Here is a 22879-nt window from a genome sequence, read left to right as displayed (position 1 = left end):
CTAGAGAAAGCACCCAGGAAATGTTGGTAGGTGGATGATTCTCTTGGGTGATGTAGGCCAAGCCAGGACAGAGCTCAGCCCTGGTCCTTCTACAGCTCACTTTGTGACCTGGGGCGAGCCAACCCCCTCTCTGAGCCTTAGCCTCTTCGTGTAGCTCCAGGAGTTGGACTAGATGGTCTCTAGGTTACTGTCCTCTGTGGAATTCTAGCTTTGATTTCAAATTACAAAAGAAAATACTCAGAGCATCAGGCAGACGGTCCTTCCCAGCCGAGCTAAGGCTTGTCTGCCGAGACAGGTAATAAGGTGAAGAGTGTCTACACAAGGGCCCAGGGAAGACACCACACCTTCAGGAAGGGACTAGAAAACCTCCAGAAAGTATCTGTCCATGGAATCTGGGAGAGGGGAGCAGGGAATGGGAATAGCCCCGAGTTCTACTCTGTGCCTGGCCCCACAGCACATGTTCTCAATATTCAGCTTCCCCAAAGTAAGTGTTCCCACATCCACTTTATTTTTATTTTTGGAAGTCCCAGGGATTGAACCCAGGAGTACTTTACCAGTGAGCCACATCCTCCCATTCCTTTTATTTTTATTTTAACAGAGTATCACTAAGTTGCTGAGGTTGGCCTCCAACTTGGGATCCTCCTGCCTCAGCCTCCCAGGTCACTAACAGTGTGCCACTGTCCCAGGCCTGGCAGGCCTACTTTGCAAGTGAAGACACTGAGACTTCTCCCCAAGGTCACAAAACATGTGACTATCTGTGGGGGTGGGGTGGGGCAGGCATGTCTGACTCCTGGCTCTGCCCGGGTCATAGAGCCACCTGTCTCAGCTGCCCTGGTGTGCAGGCACCTGGACCTGTGACCTCTCTCCAGAACACCCAGGTGCACATGAGGAGGTAGAGAGGGTATGGACAAGGACATTGTGCTCACATTATTTCTCTGCCTGGATGTATCACACACTATCAAGAGCCACATCAGAGTGTGTGTGTGTGTGTGTGTGTGTGTGTGTGAGAGAGAGAGAGAGAGAGAGAGAGAGAGAGAATATGCAAGCGAGATGGGGGCAGGATGAGATTGGGAAACCAGAAGGAAAAAGAAAGGAGTAGTCGGAAGGGCAGAGGGAGGGTGTTAATATGCAGCCTAAGAACGGGGACAATAATAACAATAATAATAACAAGGGTAACACAAACCTTGGGCTTTTTTTTTTCCCCCAAGCTGAATGCGAGCTGGATCAGGGCTGAGGGGATTAATCTCTTAAAAAATAAGTGCCGCGTGAGGAGACAGGCAGTGATTAAGGCTTTAACTGATCAGTCTGCATCTGACAGTGAACCAGCTATTATCTTAACGGAATCAAACGAACATTCAAAGCCGTGCTCAGCCCCAAACATGAAAGGAGATGTCATCTGCTGGCAGCTGGCAAGCCACAGGGGGAGCCCAAGGGGAGAGGAGAGAGGGAGAGAGGAGAGTCGTGGTGAGGGAGAGGGGAAGAAGAAGAAAAGAGAGAGGAGGTTTCGCAGAGGCTCGGCCACCCCACTCACACACACACACACACACACACACACACACACACACACACACACACGGCACCCCCAGATCGCAGGTCCTAAGGCAGGTGACAAATCGTGGTACTCCTCAGCTCTGAAGCCTTCAGTGGCTCCCCACTTCCCAGAGGATGAAGGCCCAGGCTAGGGGATGGGGCCTGGAGACTCCTGCCGAAACTCATCCCCTGAGGAGCCCAGACCCGGACGCCTGCCCCTTTCTTTTCCCTTTTACTCTGGTTCAGTAAATACTTTTTAAATAAAGGAAAAGGAATAAGAGGAAAGAAACAAGTTGAAAGGGGAGAGAGGGCGCTTTCTCTAGGCCTTGAAACTCATTTCCCACTTAATTATCCCCAGAATCCAGCAACAAATGTCTCCATTCTTGGTCAGATTGTCGGAGGGTGAGGGTGGACCTGCAGGCCCCACGGTTTGTAGGAGGCAGAGCCGGGATTTGAACCCGGGCCTCTCCAACTCCAAACTCCCTGCTCTTCTCACCAGAGATGGGAACCAGGAAGAGCGAGGGCAACCAGAAGAGAACCCTGAGGGGCTGTCACTCTCCCGCCTGTGGCTCCTTGTGGAGTGGACAGCTCTCCCCTCTCACCCCACTCTTCCAAAGCCGGCCACTGGGGGCACTCTGGAATCTGCTTGCCCCAGGCCCCTAGACTCTGGGCAGGGCACAGTAAGTGTCAAAGGAGGGAATGAGGGAAGGGTGTGGTCCAGGGCAGGTCCCTCGGAGGCTGACGGAGGCTGACGGACACAGCTACCTGGTCTAGGGCCTAGCCAGCCCCACTCCAGGGGGGGGCTCTGACCACAGGGTGGCCTGGGGCAGGAAGGGCACAGCCTCACTGTCAGAGGGGACTCCAGGCCTGAGGCTACCTAAGAGAGAAATAGCAAAAAAGGAGAGAGAGAGAGAGAGAGAGAGAGAAGGGACTTCTAGATGCATGGACTCCCACAGGCCCCATGGCGGACAGTTCATCTGCTAATGTGGAACTGACCCTCAAGCCCAGGCTCTCACTCACTTGACCAGACAGCTGTTTCTCAAAGAAAATAGACATATGGTCCCCCCTTTCCTCTTTGTCACACTCGTGGGTTCCTTCTCCCTTATACACATGCACACACACACACACACACACACAGTCACAAACACAATCTCACACACACTGTTTCTCACACACACATTCTCTCTCTCTCTCTCTCTCTCTCTCTCTCTCTCTCTCACACACACACACACACACACACACACACACACACACACACACACGGAGCCAGCGCTGGGCCCTTGCTCACAATCTACCACTCTGGGCCACAGCCAAGTCCCCAGCATTGTTCTTTTGGGTCCAGGAACACCAGGTGGGATCCCATCACCCCTGGGGGGGCACAGCCCTGAGCTTCCTGGTGTCTGCCCCTCCCCGGACGCAGCCTTCAAGTGTGGCCCAGCAGGGAAGAGGCCAGGGCAGAAGCTGCAGCCAGCCATGGTAGGGCAAATGGGCAGGAGACCAGGGTCCCCCTGGAGACTGAGGCAACCCTCTCTCCCTTCCCTTCCCTCTGCCTCCACCCTGGTTCAGGACATGCCCATTTCATACCTCCGTCACCTTCTCCCTGTCTTTACTCCACCAGCACCTGCCCGCCTGCCAGGGGGCTCTTTCTAAAACACAGCCCAGATGGCCTCCCACCCTGAGGCCATCGATAGCGCCTCTGTGCCTGCAAGGCTCAAGTCCAAACTGCTTGAGTGGGTCTCAAGGGCTCCCTGGGCCTGCGCTGCCCCTGCCCCTCTGCCTTAGGTCCCATGGCGCTGCCCCACCCCCAGGAGCATCTCCCCCTGTGCAAAGTCATTCTCACTCTGAGTCTGAGCACATGTGCATCTTTGTGCTTTACACCTGCAGTCGCTGGTCCCATCCATTTGGAGGCCTGTATCCCTCCTCTCCACCTTACCCAAGCCCCCTCTCTTTAGAGATTATGAGGCTAACTCAACTCTGTTGAGTAATTAGCACATACACATTCATCATATTCTCGTCCCTTTATAGGCAAGAAGTCATTTACTCTTCACCCAAAACTGATGAGATACATTGTATGGAAAGGAAACTAAACCCGGCTAATCCCAGCAGCTTGGGAGGCTGAGGCAGGAGGATCGTGAGTTCAAAGTCAAACTCAGCAAAAGCAAGGCACTAAACAACTCAGTGAGACCCTGTCTCTAAATAAAATACAAAATAGGGCTGGGGATGTGGCTCAGTGGTCGAGTGCCCCTGAGTTTAATCCCTGGTACCAAACAAAACAAAACTGAGCCCAAAAGAGGCTGAACAATTTGCTAAAGCTACATAGGTCTATCCAGACAGTCACAGAACTAAGATTTGAAAACAGCTTGACTCCAGAATCTATACTCTTAACATTTTACTACCCTGCCCCTCCAAGATGCTTCTCTCTCCTCAAAGCCCTTGCTAGACTCCCCAGCCCCCACGTCCAATCTCTGTCCTTCAGCTTCTTCAAGTCTGTGTTGTCTGAACCTCTCATGGGCTCCTTAATTACGCAATGCCTTGAATCAGTACTTTGATCTCTGCGTGTGTTAATTTTATCTCATGAACTAGATTATTTATTATCAGGAGTATAAACTGTTTGCCATCAGTCACCCCCATCACCACTACCCGTTACCTAGCACAGTGCTAGACAGATGGGTTAAAAATAAAATCACACCAGCTGACGTGGGAGGGCTAGCTGTGGGGCAGGCCCTGGTCTAACTACTTACCATGATTGATGTCTTTATTCCTCACAGATGAGAACACAGATGGAATATTGGAATACTCCAATGTCACACAGGCTGTAGTGGATTAAAGATGGCTACAAGCCAGTGGCACATGCCTGTAATCCCAGCAGCTCAGGAGGCTGAAGCAGGAGGATCACAAATTCAAGGGCAGTCTGGGCAACTTAGTAAGGCACTATGCAACTGAACGAGATTCTGTCTCAAAATTTTAAAAAATATATATATTAAAGGACTGGAGATGTAGCTCAGTGGTAGAGGGACCCTGAGCTCAATTTCCAGCACTGCCAAAAGAGAGAGAGAGAGAGAGAGAGAGAGAGAGAGAGAGAGAGATATGACAATTTTTCATTCCCCATTGAGATGTGGAGTTCATTTCCTTTCCCTTTGAATTTTTAACCAATAGAATGCATGGATGGGAAGATGTGCACTTCTGAGGCTAAGCCTAGGAAGACCTGGAAACTTCCACCTGTGTGCCTCTGGGGACCCTCTGAGCTGCCCTGGAAGAAGTCTGGCTAGCCAGTGGGAAAGATAACCCAGGAGGAAGGGTGGCCATGGGTGTCTGCAGAGCAAGAGGCCCACTACTCCAGCTTCTTGGTCAGTCCTGCTGATGACCACAGCCCCGGCCCCTACCTGGCTGTAACTGCCATAGAGACCAGCAGAAGAACCACCCAGCTGAGCTCAGCCAGCCACATGTGTGGGGAGATACCTGGGGGTTTGAGAGATGGTGGGTGTTTTATTGAACAGTAGTAGAAAACTAAAACCAGTAGGTCCTGTTATTATTCCCTCTGTTTCCAAGAAGGAGATAGATGGAAGGTCATAATGGCTGCATGATGACTTACCCAAGGTCACGCAGCTCTGTAAGTAGGGTGCAGGATCCTCTGCCACTTGGAGCATGGGGGAGGTGAACTGTTCCCACAGGACACCCTCAATGACCAAAAGCAAGAGGTCCTTGTGGGCGGGGTGTCCAGAAACAACCCCTGATGAGCAGCACAGCCCACTTCGCTCTGGAACTTCCATTTCCTGCCATGCACACGGCAGGAAGAGGATCGAAGCTGCTGCCCAACTGTACACTGGGAGGACAGGGAAGGGGTCATAGTGGACAGGGTGGGACAAAAAGCACGAGTCAGATCTCCCACGGATCTCATTTCTCCTGTAGATGCCCACAGGAGCTTTTCTTTGAAAACTGTGTTCTAGTTTGAAAACCACCGGACCCAATCATCTCAAAGGCCCCTGCTCGCCCGGGCATTCTAGGATTCCACCAACAAGTGATGGAATAAATGGATAAGTGGGATCACACTGCTTGGTTCCTGTCTCGGCAGCAGTGATGTGGAGTGGACCAGAGGGAAGGAGTCCACGGGGCACAGCAACCTGGGATGCAGTTCCCGAACCTCACAGCAGAAGAGTGGGGGGGCGGTGCAAAAGAAAACCACAGGGACCAGAAAGATTGGAGAAGGGTGGCCTGGGTGGAGGGTGGCTGGAGCAGCAGCCTGGGTGCAGCACTCACCTAAGTAGCCAGTGTGGCCTCAGGGGTGAAGCTCCCAAGCCTGGAACATCAGGCCTGGTTTCAATGCCAGCTCTGCGCTAGGCGAGGTCTGGACAGATGGCATGTTTAAACTCTGTATACGAGTCTCTGTATTTTTATCTATAAAATAGAACTGATTAGTACCTCTGTCGTACAGTTGGCCTGGGGCAAATGAGATAAATCAAGGAAAAATACATCCCCGTGGTTTGCATTTAGTGAGCGCTGGCTGAATGGTAGCTTTGAGGACCACTGTGGAAGACTGAGTGACGTGGCTAACCCAGGAGGTCCCCAAACATTTCCTCCCATGTGACACATGGTATATGCACTTGGGGAAGGCAGGTGGGAGGGGTAGAGCAGAGTTTGGGGAGATGGGGCTTGGGGTGTCATGCAGGGAGGTAGTAGGGATCTAGCAGGTGGCCAGCTCCTGCCGGGCCTCCCAGGACCTGGGACCTGAGCCTTGGTCTGCAGAGGAAAAAGGGCAAGCGCCGGGTAAGCAGAACCCTCAGGGGAGGGTTAATGAGTACATTCAGTCCCTTGAAAAGTCTAGAGATGAACCTGAGAGGGTCAGGTGCCATTCTACACCAGATCCACCAGGAGAGAGTCAGCACTCGGATGGTGAGGTCCCCCAGGGCAAGGCAGATACGATCCAGGAAGGGCTCAACCGCTCATGGAAAGTGAGGCCAGGCCCACCGGTGACACAAGACACAGCCTCAGGTAGAGACAGCATTCTGAAGTGGCCACAGCCCCGGTGATTGGCTACCACCAACTAGTTGTGACCGTGGGCAAGCTGCTAGACCTGCCCGCGCTGAGTGCTGTAGTGAAGGTCATGGTTCCCAATCTCAGACGCTTGCAATCTAGCTGAAGAGACAGACATTCAGAAAAGGTTTGCTGACACTGCAGGTGGCTGATGACACACCCCCTTGTAACAGGAGGTCAGAGCCCTGAGCTGGAGCTAAGGAGAATATCAATGCGGGTTCTCAGCATCTGGGTTTGGAGAGATTAGGGGGCAGGCAATCAGAGGAAACAGAGTCTGGAGACAGGGATACAGATGGCCTGTCCCCATTCTCCTCCCACAGTAGGAAGCAGGGTCGTGGGGTGGGAGTTAGAGTTGGGGGAATCCTTGGGCATCAGGCAACTTGAATGGAAACAGAGAAATCTGAAGCTGTGGCTTCCTCTATTCCTTCCAAGGTGAGGCAGGGGCAAGGGGCACAGAGGTGAGTCAGGAGGACACTGGGCCTCACAGGTGCCTCTGCAGAGACTGTGTCCACTCTGATAGCCCCTACCAGCTGCCCCATCGTCCCTGAGTCCCCAGGGTCAGGCCATTACAGGCGAGATTTATCACGGGCAGGTGTGCTCCAAGACGGTATATTATCCAGGATTATGAACTGTAACAGGATAATCTCTCTAATGTAATTCAAGCTCTCGACATGGCTTATGGCTCCTTAATGTACCTCAGACTGAAGAATTACAGGAACATTCTCCCTCCAGCTCCCCATGTCCCCTCCCTCCCTTCCCTGTCAACCCCTAAATGATTTAGGCAATTGCCTGAAGCCAGATCTTGGCATTTAGTCATAATTCAGTGCAGTTCAGTAAACATGACGGGCCAGGAACCTTCCCTGCCTGCCTCTCTCCCACAAAAGCCTCTCTCCAGCTCACCACAAGGGACAGGCTCGAGGCAGGACAGTCTATGACCCTCAGGACCCTGGGAATCATCCCCAGATACCCTCTTGGCACCAAGGCCTGGGCAACCAGGTTAGGCCTTGGGGGTCCCCCATCCTGTGTGATAGCCCCCTGACTTTTATTGCCCTCTAGACTAAGAAAACAACCCCAGAGCCACAGAAAAATGGCAGAGCCAAAGGGACTTCAGGATTCTGAGATCTAAGTCTGTGAATCGACCTTATTAGCTCATGTAACTCCCATGGACGGTTCTTTTGTAATAGTTGACAATGTTTATTGAGCACTTACTAGACCCCAGGCATTTTTTTTTAAATACTTAGTGTCATTCATTCATGTTATGCTTCCAACAATTTTAAGTAAGTGCTATTATTCCCATTTTACTGAAAAGAAAACAGAGGCTCAGAGAGGTGAAGTCGAGGCCACAGATCTATGAAATTGTCACCTGGCACATGAACCCAGGAATCTGACTCCAGAGCCTGCGTTGCCACCCTCTGCTCTATATGGTGCAGTCTTGGTGTCTAAAGGTCAGCACTGGAATCCAGATCCTGGTGTCCTCCAGTCCCAGCCAGGATCTCCTCCATCTACTGAGCACCTGCTGATGCATCAAGGAAACTGGAGAGCAGGATCTTCTTCTTCCTAGACAGCATGGGTATATTTCCACGGTGGCCCTTGCATAGGGTCATCAGAATCCAGGCTTTCCATCAGCCAGCCACTGAGAAGGTGAGGAGCCCTTTCCTCTGGCCACCCAGCACTGCACTCTTCTTCTGCTGCTGCAATCTCTGTGCCCAGGCCTCGCCTTCCCCATGACCTTAAACAGGAGCCAGGGACTCCTCCGACTACCAGAATCCAAAGAAGGCAAGAGAAATCTCCCCCATGGTAGGAGGCCATCTCCGGTTGGGAAAAGTCCTTCTAAAATCAGCTCAATAAAAATCAGGCAGTCATTGGTCTTTCCCGAAGGCTCTTCCTGACCTTGGTGACTTGAACTTCGATGATTCATTGTTTTCATCTCGAAAATGGGCTAATAGCAGCAAGACCTAAATTAGAAAATGAAGTTTGGGTGTTTCTTGTTTTTTGTTAAGTAGTCCCTACTTTCAACTATAATAGTCCCTCCCACACACCCCTCCAGTTGAGCAGGTCATTTTGGATCTCAGCAGGATTTATTTGAGTCCCATCTTCTCCCCTATATCCATACCTAGTAAGAACAGAAAGCCCGGGTGAATTGTCTGTCTCTGATCTCTGACTCTGTCACAGATTAGATCCAAAGTTATTCTGGTCACCCCGGATGCAGAGACTCTGACATTTGGGAATCTGCCCTGGGAGAGAAGGCTGTGCGTACAGAGGCCCTCAGGGGATACTGGGATCGACATGATTCATTCCTTGACTTGTGTCAATACATATGACACCTGGTGGCACAGAGCGAGCTCCAGCGGAAGAGTGTGTAGACAGCCTGGTTCTGATCCTGCTCTACCTCCCTTTCTCTGAACTCTGTTTCCTGGTCTATAAAACAGGGTAATGTAGGAGGCCCCAGGTCCCTCCAGCCTGACATTCTGTTTGAGGACTGACTTTTTTCTCAGATTTGCCCTGCTTCTTTCCCAAGGTTCGGAAACTCCCTCTTGGGGCCTCTTCCTTCTCTCCCTTTCTGTGGTCAAGGACTCGCTGAGACCTGTTATTTTTGTAAGTGCCACCAGGGGGAGCCTTCTTTTGGCTGTGTGGGGTCAGGAAGGAAGATAGCTCAAGTGAAGGCTGGGGAGTCTTCCAGTCTCAAGGGGTCCCACCCAAGACCCAGACTGAAATAGGGGATTGGAGGACCTTGGGGGGATCTTTGGGAGACAGATAAGCTACAAAGAGCACACTCTAAGCTCTTGAAGGACTGAGACCTTGCCTTATGTGTTAATTCTTGTCTCGTGCATGGTGGAGTTATCTTATTTGATATTCAGTCTGATTCATGAGTCATATAGGGCAGGTGGGATTACCTGTCACTTATAGTTAGGAGAACTGAGGGGCATCCAACCTAGGACAGATGTGCTGATGGCCCAAGTCTCTTAACTGCTGGCCCTGGTCTTGCTCTGTGCATCCTGGCCTCTCCCAGGGTCTTGGCCCAGGCTGGTGCACCAGAGATCTTCACAGACACTTCACCAATGAATGAGCCCTGTGGACGAGGCTGCAGCCTCCCTGGGGTAAGGCTTCTCTGCTCTGTGCTGCTCTGCAGGTGCACAAAGCTTAGCCCCATAGTCTAGCCTTCCCTCATCTCTTACCATAGACTCATTCTCAAGGCAGAGGGAGATGTTCACTGGGTCCTATTTCCCTGTACAGATGAGGAAACTAAGGCCCAGGCAGGGCAAGTGATGAGTGAATTCCTTCAACAGAAGTGAGTGCCTCGTTGTGGGAAGTCCTGCTCTAGGGCTGAGACTGTTTTTTGGAGGGGGATGGGATACTGGGGATTGAACTCAGGGGCACTCGACCACTGAGCCACATCCCAGCCCTATTTTATATTTTATTTAGAGACAGGGTCTCACTGATTTGCTTAGCACCTCACTTCTGCTGAGGCTAGCTTTGAACTCCCAATTCTCCTGCCTCAGCCTCCTGAATTACTGGGGTAACAGGCATGGGCCACCACCCCCGGCTAGAACTGAGACTCATTTCAAAACCTCAGTCTTTATAGAATCTGCAATCTAGGAGAAAGAGATAGGCAAGATATGCAGCATGCCAGACAGCAAAAAATGCTACTGGGAGGCTGGGACTGGTGGTGCACACCTGTTATCCCAGTGACTTTCGAGGCTGAGGCAGGAGGATCACAAGTTAGAGACCAGACTCAGCAATTTAATGAGGCCCTAAGCAACTTAGACCTTGTCTTCAAATTTTAAAAGAAATTTAAAAAGACCTAGGGATGTAGTTTCATGCTCAAGCATCTCTGGGTTCAGTCCCCAGTATCCAAAAAGCTACTGGGCCAGGCAGGGGCCTCACATCTGTAATTCCAAAGACTCAAAAGGCTGAGTTGAAAGGATCAGATCACAAGTTTGAAGCCAGCTTCAGCAACTTAGTAAGACTCTGTCTTGGAAGAAAAAAATCAAAAGACCAGGGGATGTAACTCAGTGGTAAGGTGCCATTTGTTCAATTCCCAGTATCCCTTTCCCCAAATACTACTGGGAAAAAGGAAGCAGGGCAAAGGAAATGGACCACCTGTGTGGGTAACAGGTGGGGTATTGGTCAGACAAAACTTCAAAGCAGGATGGGCAGCACATCAGGGTGCTGGGGAAGGATTATTTCAAGCAGAGGGGACAGCAGTTCAAAGGCCCTGAGGCAGCAGTGTGTGGATCTGCCTGTGGAACAGTGAGGGGGCAGTGTGGCTAGAGGAGAATGTGAGTGGCCGGGTAGGAGGGAAGGACAGGGAGGTGATGAGATCAGTAGGGTCTGGTAAGGAACTGTTCCTGAGTGAGATGTACAGTCACTGGAGGATTCTAAACACATAAGAGGGACAAGATCTGACTTTAGTTTTAAAATGAAAACTCTGGGTGCTCTGTTCAGGGTGGACTAAGAAAAAAAGAGGTGGGGAAGGGACCAAGTTAAGTGTTGCAATGTCTCAGCAAGAAAAGATGGTGGCTTGGAACAGTGAGCTCAGTGGAGTGTGGTGAAGAAAAGCAACTTCTACACATATTTGGAAAGCAAAATAAGGTTTGCTAAGCATTCAGATGAGTTTTGGCAGGAAAAAAAAGTTGAGAATAACCCCCAAGATTTTCTTCTGGAACAACTGGGAAGACAAGTTACCCTTTCCTGAAATGCAGGAGACTGACGGGTACAGGACTGGGGATGGGGGGTTTGGGGGCCGGGCAAGAGTTTGAAATGTTGAAGTCATGCAAGCTGAATTTGAGATGCCTACTATGTGTTCAGGTGGAAAAAGGAAACTGGACTTAAAAGAAGGCAGGTCAGCAGAAATTAATGGTCGAGTTAAGAGAGCAAAACCGAAGCCTCCTGTCTTCCCACTCCCAATAGAGCCCTTTCCATAGTAAGGAGAGCACTCTTGGAGAAGAGTGTTGGAGAACTTATTACCTGCGCTCAAAACCTAGGGCGCAAGAAGAGGAAATACGGTAACCCCAGCGCATCGACCCGGGCTTGCCCAGCCCCAGGGCTAGAGGAGGTCGGAGCAGAGGGGCTGCGCCCGCCCGGAGGAGGCTGGCTATCTTGGGGAATTTGGGCGAGGCCCGAGGGGGCCAAAACCTCCGCAGTCATCCTGGGCGGAGCGAGAGCTGCTTGAGATTCGGGGCGGATCTCCACCGAGGTCTGGGTTTTTTCTCTCGGCAGCGGTCTTGACTCGTTTCCTGGAGCCACCGTCAGATATTTATTTAACCTCGCAGTTCAGCCTCCTGGGGGCCAGCAGAGAGGGATGGAGGCAGGGTGGAGAAGGCTGGTGGAGAAGGGGGGAGGGGAGAGAATCCTTTTCCTCCCCGTGATAGGCCCCGCTTGCCTAATAGCGTGTAGTCCCTCCAGGGGCACCCAGACATCCGGGGGTCAGCCAGCCCCTTGGATCCCAAGTGTCAGCGTGAGGAGCCAGGAACCACGGAAGCCCACCCCGTCGATTTAAGAAGGAAGAAACCGAAGCGAGGAGTAATTTGCCCACGACAACAGCGAGTCCTGGGTGGTGCTGAAGCCAGGTTTAAAGTTAGGTAGTTAGTGTAGTTAGGTAAATCGGGTCTAAAATCGAGTGAAATCTAAAATGGAGGCCATGCTGGGAATGACTCAGGGAAAATACAGGACAACTCATGGAATGTTAATGAAGTCCTGAAAAGGCCCTAGGCCAAAGTCCACCTGGAAGAAGTGTTAATGAACAGCCCCCAACAGATTTGGAGATAGCCCATTCCAGAGAAGTGATAAGCCCATCTCAAAAGTCCTTCCTGCTCAGACTACTTCTTTGGCCCACCTGTGTCCCACCCCTCAGGCCTTCCAACCTACATTCCATCACTGAAAGAACTATAAAAAGGGGAGACAACTGCACTTCCACGGATTCCACCTTCTGGGTCCCCTTCTTCCTCCGGGAGAAGTCTTTTCTTCTGTCCTTTAATAAATTTCTAATCTGTACTCTGACCTTGCCTCGGCGTGCTTCTTTGGTGTTATTCTTCAACATCGGGGAGCAAGAACTCGTCACCTGTCAACAGCGGTAACATATTGGAGGTCCCATACCGAGATATTCTACACCGAGGTAAGCGCCTCTCTACGCACCCCATGTCTGTTTGAGATGCATCTTTCTCTCTCTCTTTCTTTCTGGAGGTAAGGTGGGCACCCGTCGGCTACTTAAATGCAACTAGTGCAGCCGCCACTCTACAAGACTCGGGTGAGAGGTTTCCCGGCCTAGGCAGCTCTCAATCACCTGTTCAATACAGAGCAGGCATGTTGGGTTCTGCCAAAGCCGTTTCCAACTTTTCTGTCTGGGCCTGGAGAGCAATTGGCGTGAGTACACAGTGTCCCGAATCCCGATCTGCCTCAGATGCGTGGAGGTGGAGGAAGGAGTTTGGAACAACTGCGGAATCCCGGTCTGGGCTACTCTCAGACGTTTCCAAAGGTTCCTTTCTCTTGAGCCCCCTTCCGACAGCCCCCAGGGGTATCTAGGGTGATCGGTAGATGAACGGCACTGAGGGAAAGCCCCAATCACATTTGCCTCCGTATGGGCCTTGCAACACTCCCAACCCTGCATCCATTCCTCCTGGATGCTTCCCTTCCTTCGCAGGTCAGAAACGTTAGGAATTCAGGTTGTAGGACTGAGAAAAAGGCATGAGATAATTAGTAAAATCTGCCCAGGTTCTCTAAGGTGCATAGGTAACTTTCAATAGTCTGTTTTACCACCCAATGTTTAAAATGAGCTGTGTTCCTTAAGCTGCTAAGAGAAGCATTTTTTTTAGAATCAATTCTAGTAATCTGCTAGTCTACAGAGCAAAGGCGAAGGCAACAAAGAGCACACGATTCAATGGGTTTTTAGTGGCCGGGAGGAAAGCAGTAAAGCCCTTAAGTCTGAATCCTCCCAGGGTCTTTGGCACAGGGCAAACTGAGACCCTAGCACTTTGCTAAAGGGGACCAGAAACCCCTTGGCAAAGCCAGGTGAGAGACGGGTTTTCTGGACCGTTTAGGAAGCTCAAGGTTAGGGAGACGTCCCTAAGGAGAACAGTTTTCTCCGGCGCAGCATGGGCGCCTGAGTCATGTTTTCCTCACTCAGACAGGAGCTTCTCTCTCCAATACGCCAGGTGCACCACTAGCCTGCGTATTGAAAAATTGGGATAAATTTGAACCTCAGATGCTCAAGGAAAAAGCGCCTCATTTTCTTGGCCTGGCCTCAATACAAACTCTCTGATGGAGAGACCTGGCCACCAGAGGGAAATATCAATTTTAAGTTTTACAGTTTGATAAAGTTTACAAAAAAGGAAATGGTGTGAGGTGCTGTATGTTCAGATTTTCTTCGCTCTAAGGGAAAATCCTAAATTATGCCAACAGTGTAAAGTAGACTTAGCTATGATATCTGCCATGAAGAGAAAAAATCTTGGACTCACTGAGGAAAAAGAATCAGAGAAAAATTTGGGCTGATCAAAGTACATACCCCCTCCCCCTTCAAGACCTAAGGCAGATAAAAACTGACTCTACTGGAAGGTTAGGAGATAAGCCAGATTGCCTGGGATTGGATCTATCCAAAGGAGCTAATCTTGCAAGTGAAAGGGAAACTGAGGAATTCCCAGCAGCTGCCAAAGCCATTTTCGCTTTGGGGAAATTTCCTCATGATTTCCCTGCACTGTAAGGATTACTCCACCTAAATGCAGTAAAGTCAGTCACACGGAGACCCTTGATTTTACACCTATAATTGCCCCTATGTGAGAACATCTGGTCCACTCATGGGAAATCTAAGGTGCCACTGATAATTAAATGGAAGTTCAAAACCTGGAGAGAATTTTTCTTATCTGGTCGGTTTTAAAGGTTATTATAGATTGTTTCTTGGGGATAATCTAGGCTAAATGTGTGTCTAAAAGATGTTTCATTGTAAAATCTGGTATCTAAATGAGTTTGAAACATTGCATAATCTTACAGTTAAAAGTTAGAGTTAGGTAATTGTTTAGTTTGTGATTTCAGATAGTTCATACCAGAGAACTTTAAATACTTAGGATAGAAAATTAAAAGAACTCTACTTCCAAGTTGGCAAGTAACTCCCAATCATTGTTTTATTTTTTCATCAATTTTTGAACTGGGTAGCCTAAGGAGATTTCACTAGGTATACAGTGCATTGATTTGGGCAAGGATAGTAAATTATGATTTGGTATCTCTTTCTCTCAGTGTGTAGGATTTAGGAAAAGTGTTGAATTAAAACATTGGTCTGGCTTACTAAAATGACATTAATTAGCAACAGTCTTGGAAATTTTCAAAGCTTAATTTTAGATATACATGGTAGCGTGTGGATTTTTTCCAGGTGATTTAATGTAACTTTAGAAACTTCAGAACAAAGAAAGTAGCTTAATGATCCTGAAGGAACTTCTTCTGATGGTGGCTTTTATATTATCAAGAAAGATCCTATTTTCAGTTTTGTGTGAGCAAGTTTTTCTAGTGTAGGAAGATATAAAGATGAAATTTTGTAAATTGTATCTTATTTCTACTTCCAAACCTAAAAATTGTGACTTATGGTTAAAATGCCTTAGGCATGAAATTTCTGCTCAGAATTCCGGTTTTCCAGGTCCTTCCAGACCTCAGCCAGGGCTTACGCTGATATGCAAACAGAAGCAGCCTGGAGCTCAGGCCCCCCCCCAAAAAAAGAGTAAAAGTGTCTTAAACCAAAGAGTAAATTGTATGGCATTTACTAATTACTGGCCGGTCAATTTTTTCTAGGACTTTTGCCTTTTCTTAGATTCTATATTCTTTTGAGCTCATGATTTTCATCCTACAGAGAAGTTAATGTTTTTCTGATAAGTTCTATTTTTGATCAACTGGAGTTTTTTTTTAACATTGCAATGAGATTTCACCTGAGAAATCTGCAAGGCCTTTTGTGTTATGTGTTACACTTGTGTTAGTGTTGTATGTCAGTATGTCTGTGTGTATGTCCATATATCATGCAGTGATATGACAATTGACAGATGAGGAGCGCTCAAAAAAATTAAAAATGGATCCAAATATCTTTGATTCATGTGATTCAAATGGCTCAATTTAAATCTGGTAAACAAATTAAAAAAGGAGATCTTAAGCTTATAAGTTATTCTAGGTGTTCAAAAAAAAGGCCCTAATAAATGTCTATGAAATAATCTGCTCAGATTCAAAGGTTTACAAATATTGTTTCATGATGTGAACAGAAGGAGTAATTAAGAGGGTTTAAGTAAGTGATAAAGAAGGTCTGTGCAAGTTGGTTATAAGTGTAAGTTTTTGAGCAAAATAATATTAAAGAAATTAAACAGCTGGTTAAACAAGTGCTGTTTTAGGGAATTGTGCTATGCTATTTCTTTAAAAGCTAAACTTAGTTAATATAAAAACATCAATGTAATTGGTGCCATTAATGTGTTCATATCTTACAGATATACAAGTCTGTAAGGTAGAAGCTTTAGAAAGAGCATTATATCAAGCAGGTATTCTCAAATTGTATGGTAATTTTAGGCTTAAAAGAAAAACATGTTGGAAGTTTATCATTTGTGTTCTATAACTGGACTTGTTATCAATAAGTTATGTAAAGTTCCATGTTACTTTTTACATTGAGATACAATTTAAATGTATTTTTAAGTTAATGAAAGCTTAATGAGAGCCTAATCTATGTGAAGGTTTTATTGCAAAACACAAAAGTACTTTGCTACTTTTCTACAAAAGGTTAAAAGCTTTCGGCCTTTCTTTAATTCTTGTTTTAGATGTGACATTATGTTGTGTTTGCTCAAGTTCACAACAATTTATGTAGGCTTTGTAAAATGATGTCCAAAAAGCAGAGATCAGCTTCAGAACTATAGTATTTAAGACCGTTTTTGTCAAGTGTGTCTGTTTCTGCCAAGAGACTGCATGAAGAGCCCCACCTTGAGATAAGGCTCTATGTCCCATCTCACTGTATGTGAAAGTGACTATGAAAGAAGTAGGCCAGATTTCAGTGAATTTAAGGTTGTGTTCAAAAGTTGGTTTTTGTCATGATTGCCAGGATCTCAAACAGGGGATTAGAATGTATAACTCTGCCAGAATTCAAGGTAGCTATTACATAAACTAAATGTTTTTATCCTAGTTAGTTTTGTTTTGTAGTTTGCTTTTAGATGGTCTAAGGATTGCCTGTTAATGTTTTAAAGAGGTACTGCTTTAAGAACTCACAACCTGGGTTAACTTAAGATAAGGAGTTATCACCTACAAGATAGAGAGATAGGTACTAAAGCCCAGTACTTAGTATAAGGCTGTTGAAGTTTATTTGCTAGATGTTTAAGATTAAGTTTTAAAATTAAAGTTAAATTAAAGGGGCCAAGAAAACCAATGTTTGGCTCTTGCCCTCTGAGTCAGTCTGAATCAGGGGATAGGGTCTTCTCCAAAGGGCTCTGCAACTCTAGGCCACATAACCTCCTGATCAGGGAGATTAATGAGACCAATGGAGGACAGAAAGCCAATCAGTGCATTTGCTGTGAAGAGGAGGGTCATCAGAAAAGGGAGACATCCCTGATGCTCCCGAGGGAAGCCACATGGTCAAGCAAGGCCTGGACCCATCCTAGCGCAAATGGCACTAGCAGAACTGAGAAGCTGCTGTGAAGTTCCCAAGGACTCCCAGAGACTCAGCTGACTCTTAACAATAGATGGGAACAAAGTCAGTTTGACTTGCTTCATCTTAAACACTTAGCAAAGACAGTCAAAGCCAAAACATAGCTATTCCTGGACATTTTAAATGATAATAATAGTTAAATGTAACCTCCAACAATAAGTAAACTGGAGGCTGCAAAAGAGATTCTTAGGTAGGAATGCCTGGTAACTATCAAAAGGAACTGCCAGAGTAGTTTTTAGTTTTAAGGCCCACAGATATTCCTAACCTACACAGGTAGGCTTGGTGTTTGCTAGTATGATTATCCAGCCCTAAGTAACAGAATTAAAGATTTCTCTTAGACACAGAAGTCATAATAGTAAAAGGATTTTGCAAGATCAGATGATATTAAATTATTAAACTATATCTTAAGGGAAGGATAACTGTAACCCTAAAAGTTAAGTGTTGTATTTACATCGCTGACTTTCTGGCAATGTGACAAATATCCTTAAAGATTTACATGCTCAGATAGAAGCCATGTCCTCAGCAACTTTGTCATGGAAACAATATCTTAGCTTCCGGTTCTTGGTACTTCCTGGTGGAAAATATTGTTAGTCTTTGTCTTTGCCATCATACTCATTGGCATATTCCTGTGCTATGGGATTTATTGCTGCATCAATATGGTTCCAGTACTAATGGATTCTTGTTTCTCTTATAGACCACCCATCACTCAAATGGCCCTCCAGCCTATCATGGACCACTCGATAGACCCGATTTTTAAAGGGGGACTCCAAACTGCTTGCCCCACATCGTCCCTTTTCAGCCTGAAGAAGCCAGAAAGATCTTCTTCGCCCCCTTTCCTTACAGCAGTAAGGAGTTCCCAAATTAGAGGGGGGAATGAAGCCAGGTTTAAAGTTAGGTAGTTAGTGTAGTTAGGTAAATCGGGTCTAAAATCGAGTGAAATCTAAAATGGAGGCCATGCTGGGAATGACTCAGGGAAAATACAGGACAACTCATGGAATGTTAATGAAGTCCTGAAAAGGCCCTAGGCCAAAGTCCACCTGGAAGAAGTGTTAATGAACAGCCCCCAACAGATTTGGAGATAGCCCATTCCAGAGAAGTGATAAGCCCATCTCAAAAGTCCTTCCTGCTCAGACTACTTCTTTGGCCCACCTGTGTCCCACCCCTCAGGCCTTCCAACCTACATTCCATCACTGAAAGAACTATAAAAAGGGGAGACAACTGCACTTCCACGGATTCCACCTTCTGGGTCCCCTTCTTCCTCCGGGAGAAGTCTTTTCTTCTGTCCTTTAATAAATTTCTAATCTGTACTCTGACCTTGCCTCGGCGTGCTTCTTTGGTGTTATTCTTCAACATCGGGGAGCAAGAACTCGTCACCTGTCAACAGCGGTAACAGTGCCAAACACCCGGTCTCAGGAGCCCCCCATTCCTTGTCTGCCAAATGAGCATTGGGGGCCGCGTGGTGCCAAGGCAGTGGGGTGACTTCAGATCTGCGCAAGCCAGCCTTGCGATGGGGCTCAGCACTTCACCTCTCTGTTCCTCAGTTTCCTAGTCTGTACACAAGTCTCGCCCTGCCTCCTTGTCTGGTTGCTGGACCAAAGAAAAGAAAAGAAAAGTAACAGCTGCCAGTTGACAAACCCCAGTGAGCCTGGCACTGTCCCCAGTGCTGCTGCGCACCGGGCCTACCGGTGTCCTCCGAGGTTTGTAAACCTCCGCGGCTTCCCCAGCCTTGGAGGACGGGGCGGTTAGAGTGAGAGCTGGAAGGTGGAAGCCAGAATCCCAGGACAGAAAGGAACCCCGCACCACACGGCGGTGGTGCCCGCCCCCGGGCCCAGGGGTCAGTGAGGGGGCCACTGGAGGAGGGGTGGCAGGGGGGAGCGGAAGTCCCTGCTAGGAGGCCCCACTTCCCCTCCCCCCGGCCGGCCCCGGGGCAGGTGAAGAGGGGACCGGGCTCCGCTCCAGGTGGTGGGGCAGCGACGGGGGTGGGGAAAGGCCCGGCAACAATGGCACTTTTCTTTGGGACTGTTTGGTTCGAGCGGGTGGGCGGAGGGGGAGGAGGCGGCGGGGCGCGGGGAGGGGGCTGGTCAGCGGCATCTGGCTGCACACCTGCTCCTTCTTAACCCTGTGCGTGCTGGGGCGGGGCGCGCGGCGGCCGCGACTCTCCAACTACCCAAGAGGAGTCCCGGGCCGCAGGACAGCGGGCCCCGGGGTCCCCTGGCCGGACCTGGCGGCCTCGGGGTACCGAGGAGTGGGGATCCCTGGCGGGAGCGTGCTCCGGTATCCCTGGCTGTGCCTCTCACCCTGCCCTGGCCCCTTGGAGGTGGCGCGGGCTTTCCAATCCGCCTCCAGTACTTCAGCTCCGTCCAGGCAGAAGAGGAAAGCCAGGGGTGGCTCGGGGCCTCGGCGCGGACTCCCCGCCGCCCTCGGGCCGTTCCGGGAAGCCGGCCTTCCGGAGGCGGCGCGGCGGCCACGGCCATGCCAAGGGCGCGGGGCGCGGGCCAGGCCCAGCGGGCGGCCGCCAGGCGGGGGAGCTAGCGCCGGGCGCGCCTCTCCCGCTAAACGCTTCCAGGCGCCTCGCTGCAGGTGAGCCCCGCGAGCAGCGCACCCCGCCCTGGGCCGCGCCGACGCCCCCTGCCGGTGGGGCGCCCGGAAGGCTCAGCCCCGCGCTGCACCTGCGAGCTCTGGGACCCCCGCCCGCCGGCCGGCGCTGTCCTCCACCCTCACCCAAGGGCAGGCGCGCTGGCCCGTCGCACAATCGCAGCTTGTTTGTGGGCGGAGGAGCCGCGCCGGGTGCGGCGGCCCTGCGCCAGCCCACTGATCCCATAAAATATTATTTGTGTTTAAAAATTCCAGTAATTGGCTATGCAGCCGCTTTTTCCGAGCCCCGTGCCAAACGCAGTAAAAATCGCAGTCCGGCTGGGGTTATTTTCATCATGCAAATTCCCATTTCTGTAAACAGGGTTAAAACGCCTGGAAGGGGCCGGGCTGGGACTAGAGAAGAAAAGCAGAGGGATGTGTTCTCAGACTCTGAAGATGGTCAGATGGGTCTCTATTACTGTGATCTTTGCCTGGGTAATTGGGGAGAGTTATTCAGATAATTCCCCAGTCGCTTTCCCTTGAAGACCAGTGCCTGAATCCCATTTCCCTAACTTTCTCCTTCTCTTGCCCCATCTGAACAACTTACATCATTAAATCATGGAATGCTAACTTTTAAAGTCAGGGCAACACATAGACTGCCTGACTGCCCAGCTGACAGAACTCTAAAGGGCTTGGAAGAAGAGGCTAGAGCAGGTGGCCAGGGCAGGTAGTGGAGAAGCCAAGGCCTGACTCAGGTGCTGATTGTGGGCATAATAACTGGGGGAAGACTCCTCCCTCTCCAAACATCCCTCACTTCCTGTCCCTGGCTTGGAAAGGGGGAGGAGGGAGTCCCTCCCAGGCCTTTGGAAACCCTGAGTAATAGACAGGGGAGCCTCTGCCCTGCTCCACCCAGTGATGGCTGCTGTCTGCGGCAAGGAGCCTCTGAGAGGGGGAACCACACACGTGGGAGAGAGGGAGGGATTTTTTTTTTTTTTTTTTAAAGCAGAGACAGAAGAGGAGCCCAGATTCTGAAACTGGAAGGAGAGCTGGGATTCAGAAAAGAGTAAATAATGCTAAATTATTTGTCATACTGTATGTTCCCTAATTTATTATGGCTACATTGTTTTGAGTGCCTACTGTGTGCCAGGCACTCCTGTTGCCATCTGTCTCATTTATCTCTTGAAGCCTAGGAGGTGGGTGCTGATGTTATGCCCACTTTCCAGATGGAGATACTGAGGTTTCAGGAAATGAAGTCACTTGATCAGAGTAGCCTGCCGCAGTCTGGCTGGGCTCTCAGCAGTAGCCAATAAGGAAAGCCCTTTCTCTGGGGATTTCTGTGAATAAGAGATCTGTTGACTCAACAACCCCAAGTGTCCTATCCACCAAGCATCCTCCTGCCTCACCCCACTTCTCCCTGTTAGTCATTGCAGCATGTTATTTTTTTTCCCCCTGGATATTCCCCCACTCAGCTTCTTCAAACCCTAGAACCTTCCATTCCAGAGGCTGAGGGATTCCTGGATAGACCCTCAGTGATGCTGTGTTTAGACCACTCCTCAGGGTGGTAAAGAAAAGTGGGGTGTGGAGTTTAATGCAAAAAACCACCACCACCACAACAAACTCCTTTTCCAAAAGTATTTATATACTTTGTAGTGCCTCCTCCATGGGCATCCAAAACCAGACACACTCCCCAAAACAGGGGCGCAGGTTGTGGTTACATAAGAGAAAGGTATTTCTAGGAGTTCAGGGTTATTTTACAGCTCAGCTGCCCGTCACTACCTGTATGTGGACACAGGCCGGAAGCTCCCTATCCAGTAATGATGGCAAACGGATTCCAACTCCCCCCTTGGCTTTCTGGCTCAGAAATCAATTCTAACCCAGAACTCCAGCTCCACTGCTATACAAACAGAGGGCCTCACTGCAGTCCAGTGGAATTCAGGTGGTGTACAAGTGTTTCGTCCATCTCTGAATGGAAATGCTCTCAAGGTAGAGAGCATCGGGGAAGGAAGAAGGACCCTCAGCTGGGCCAGGTGTGGGGGGGAGCTTCTGGGATGGGGAGAAATATCCTTCAGGAGGGAGTCCTTGTTGAGAAGGTGAAAAGAAAATAAAAAAGAGTCTGGAGAACTCTAATATGGGGAAGTGTAAAAGCAAGCCGGTACCAGGAATCCCAAAGGCCTGGCCAGCATCCCAAGAGATCCCACCCCTGCTTAGGGCTCCTCTCAGCCCTCCCCCCTGGATCTCCTATCTTCAGCCTTACTCGGGCTCAAGGGAGTCTCCACCTCCCAGCACTGCAGACAGAGTCACCTCCAGGGCCTGGACTTGAGTTTTGGGATCCTAACACCCTCCTGCCCAGAGCCGTCATGAGAATTAAGAAGTGGGTGACAGCCTAACCCCTCAGAGAAGGAGAGGGTTCCCACCCACCCCCCGATGAGCTCAGGGTTCTGATGGTGAGGGGCTCTGTGTCACAGAGGAGACTTGGGTACGGGGTGAATTCCCGGAGAGTTCACCCAGGCCAGGTTATGTGAAAACACAATGGCTCCTTGGTGTGTGTGACCTACGTGGATGATGTCACAATGGTTTTAAGGTGTGGCTGGTATCTTTCAGCTCAGTTATTTTTGGACCTGAAGGACTAAGAGGCGCAACCTCTTTCCTCACAATCCCCTCCCCTTGTCCCACACTTTCCTCACACTCCACTCCAGAAAGGGTAGGATAGAATGGTGGGGGTGGGGGCCTGTGACCTTTCTTCCACTCAGCAATGAATTTGGACCTCCTCTCAAGGAGGGACATGATCAGAGATGACCATAGTTCCAACCTGTAAGGAAACACCAGTGGGAAAGATGTATAGAAGCCAGGTGTGGGTGGCACACACCTGTAATCCTAGTGACTCAGGGGGCTGAGGCAGTAGGATCAAACAAGTTCAAGGCTAACCAGGGCAACTTAGTGAGACCCTGTCTCAAAAGATAAAAAGGGCTGGGGATGTAGCTCAGTGGTAGAGCACCCCTGGGTTCAATCAAGTAACACCAATAAGAACAATGGTACAGTAAGCATGCCTTACACACCAGGTACAAACTATGTGGTCGCCGCCATCAGAGAGGA

General features: G+C 49.3%; 1 long non-coding RNA gene across 1 annotated transcript; it reads right to left on the bottom strand.

Moving 5' to 3' along the window:
* Positions 1-7731: 7731 nt before the first annotated feature.
* On the bottom strand, positions 7732-15711 carry LOC144366213 (uncharacterized). Its single transcript, XR_013425173.1, has 2 exons — positions 9456-15711; positions 7732-8516 (listed from the first exon to the last, which is right to left on the bottom strand). It is a non-coding gene; the product is annotated as an uncharacterized LOC144366213 (long non-coding RNA).
* Positions 15712-22879: the final 7168 nt, after the last annotated feature.

Source organism: Ictidomys tridecemlineatus, chromosome 8 (assembly GCF_052094955.1).
Source record: "Ictidomys tridecemlineatus isolate mIctTri1 chromosome 8, mIctTri1.hap1, whole genome shotgun sequence".
NCBI classification, from domain to species: Eukaryota; Metazoa; Chordata; class Mammalia; order Rodentia; family Sciuridae; genus Ictidomys; species Ictidomys tridecemlineatus.
The sequence above is the reverse complement of the archived record's forward strand: the minus strand, read 5'-3'. Positions and strand labels throughout refer to the sequence as shown.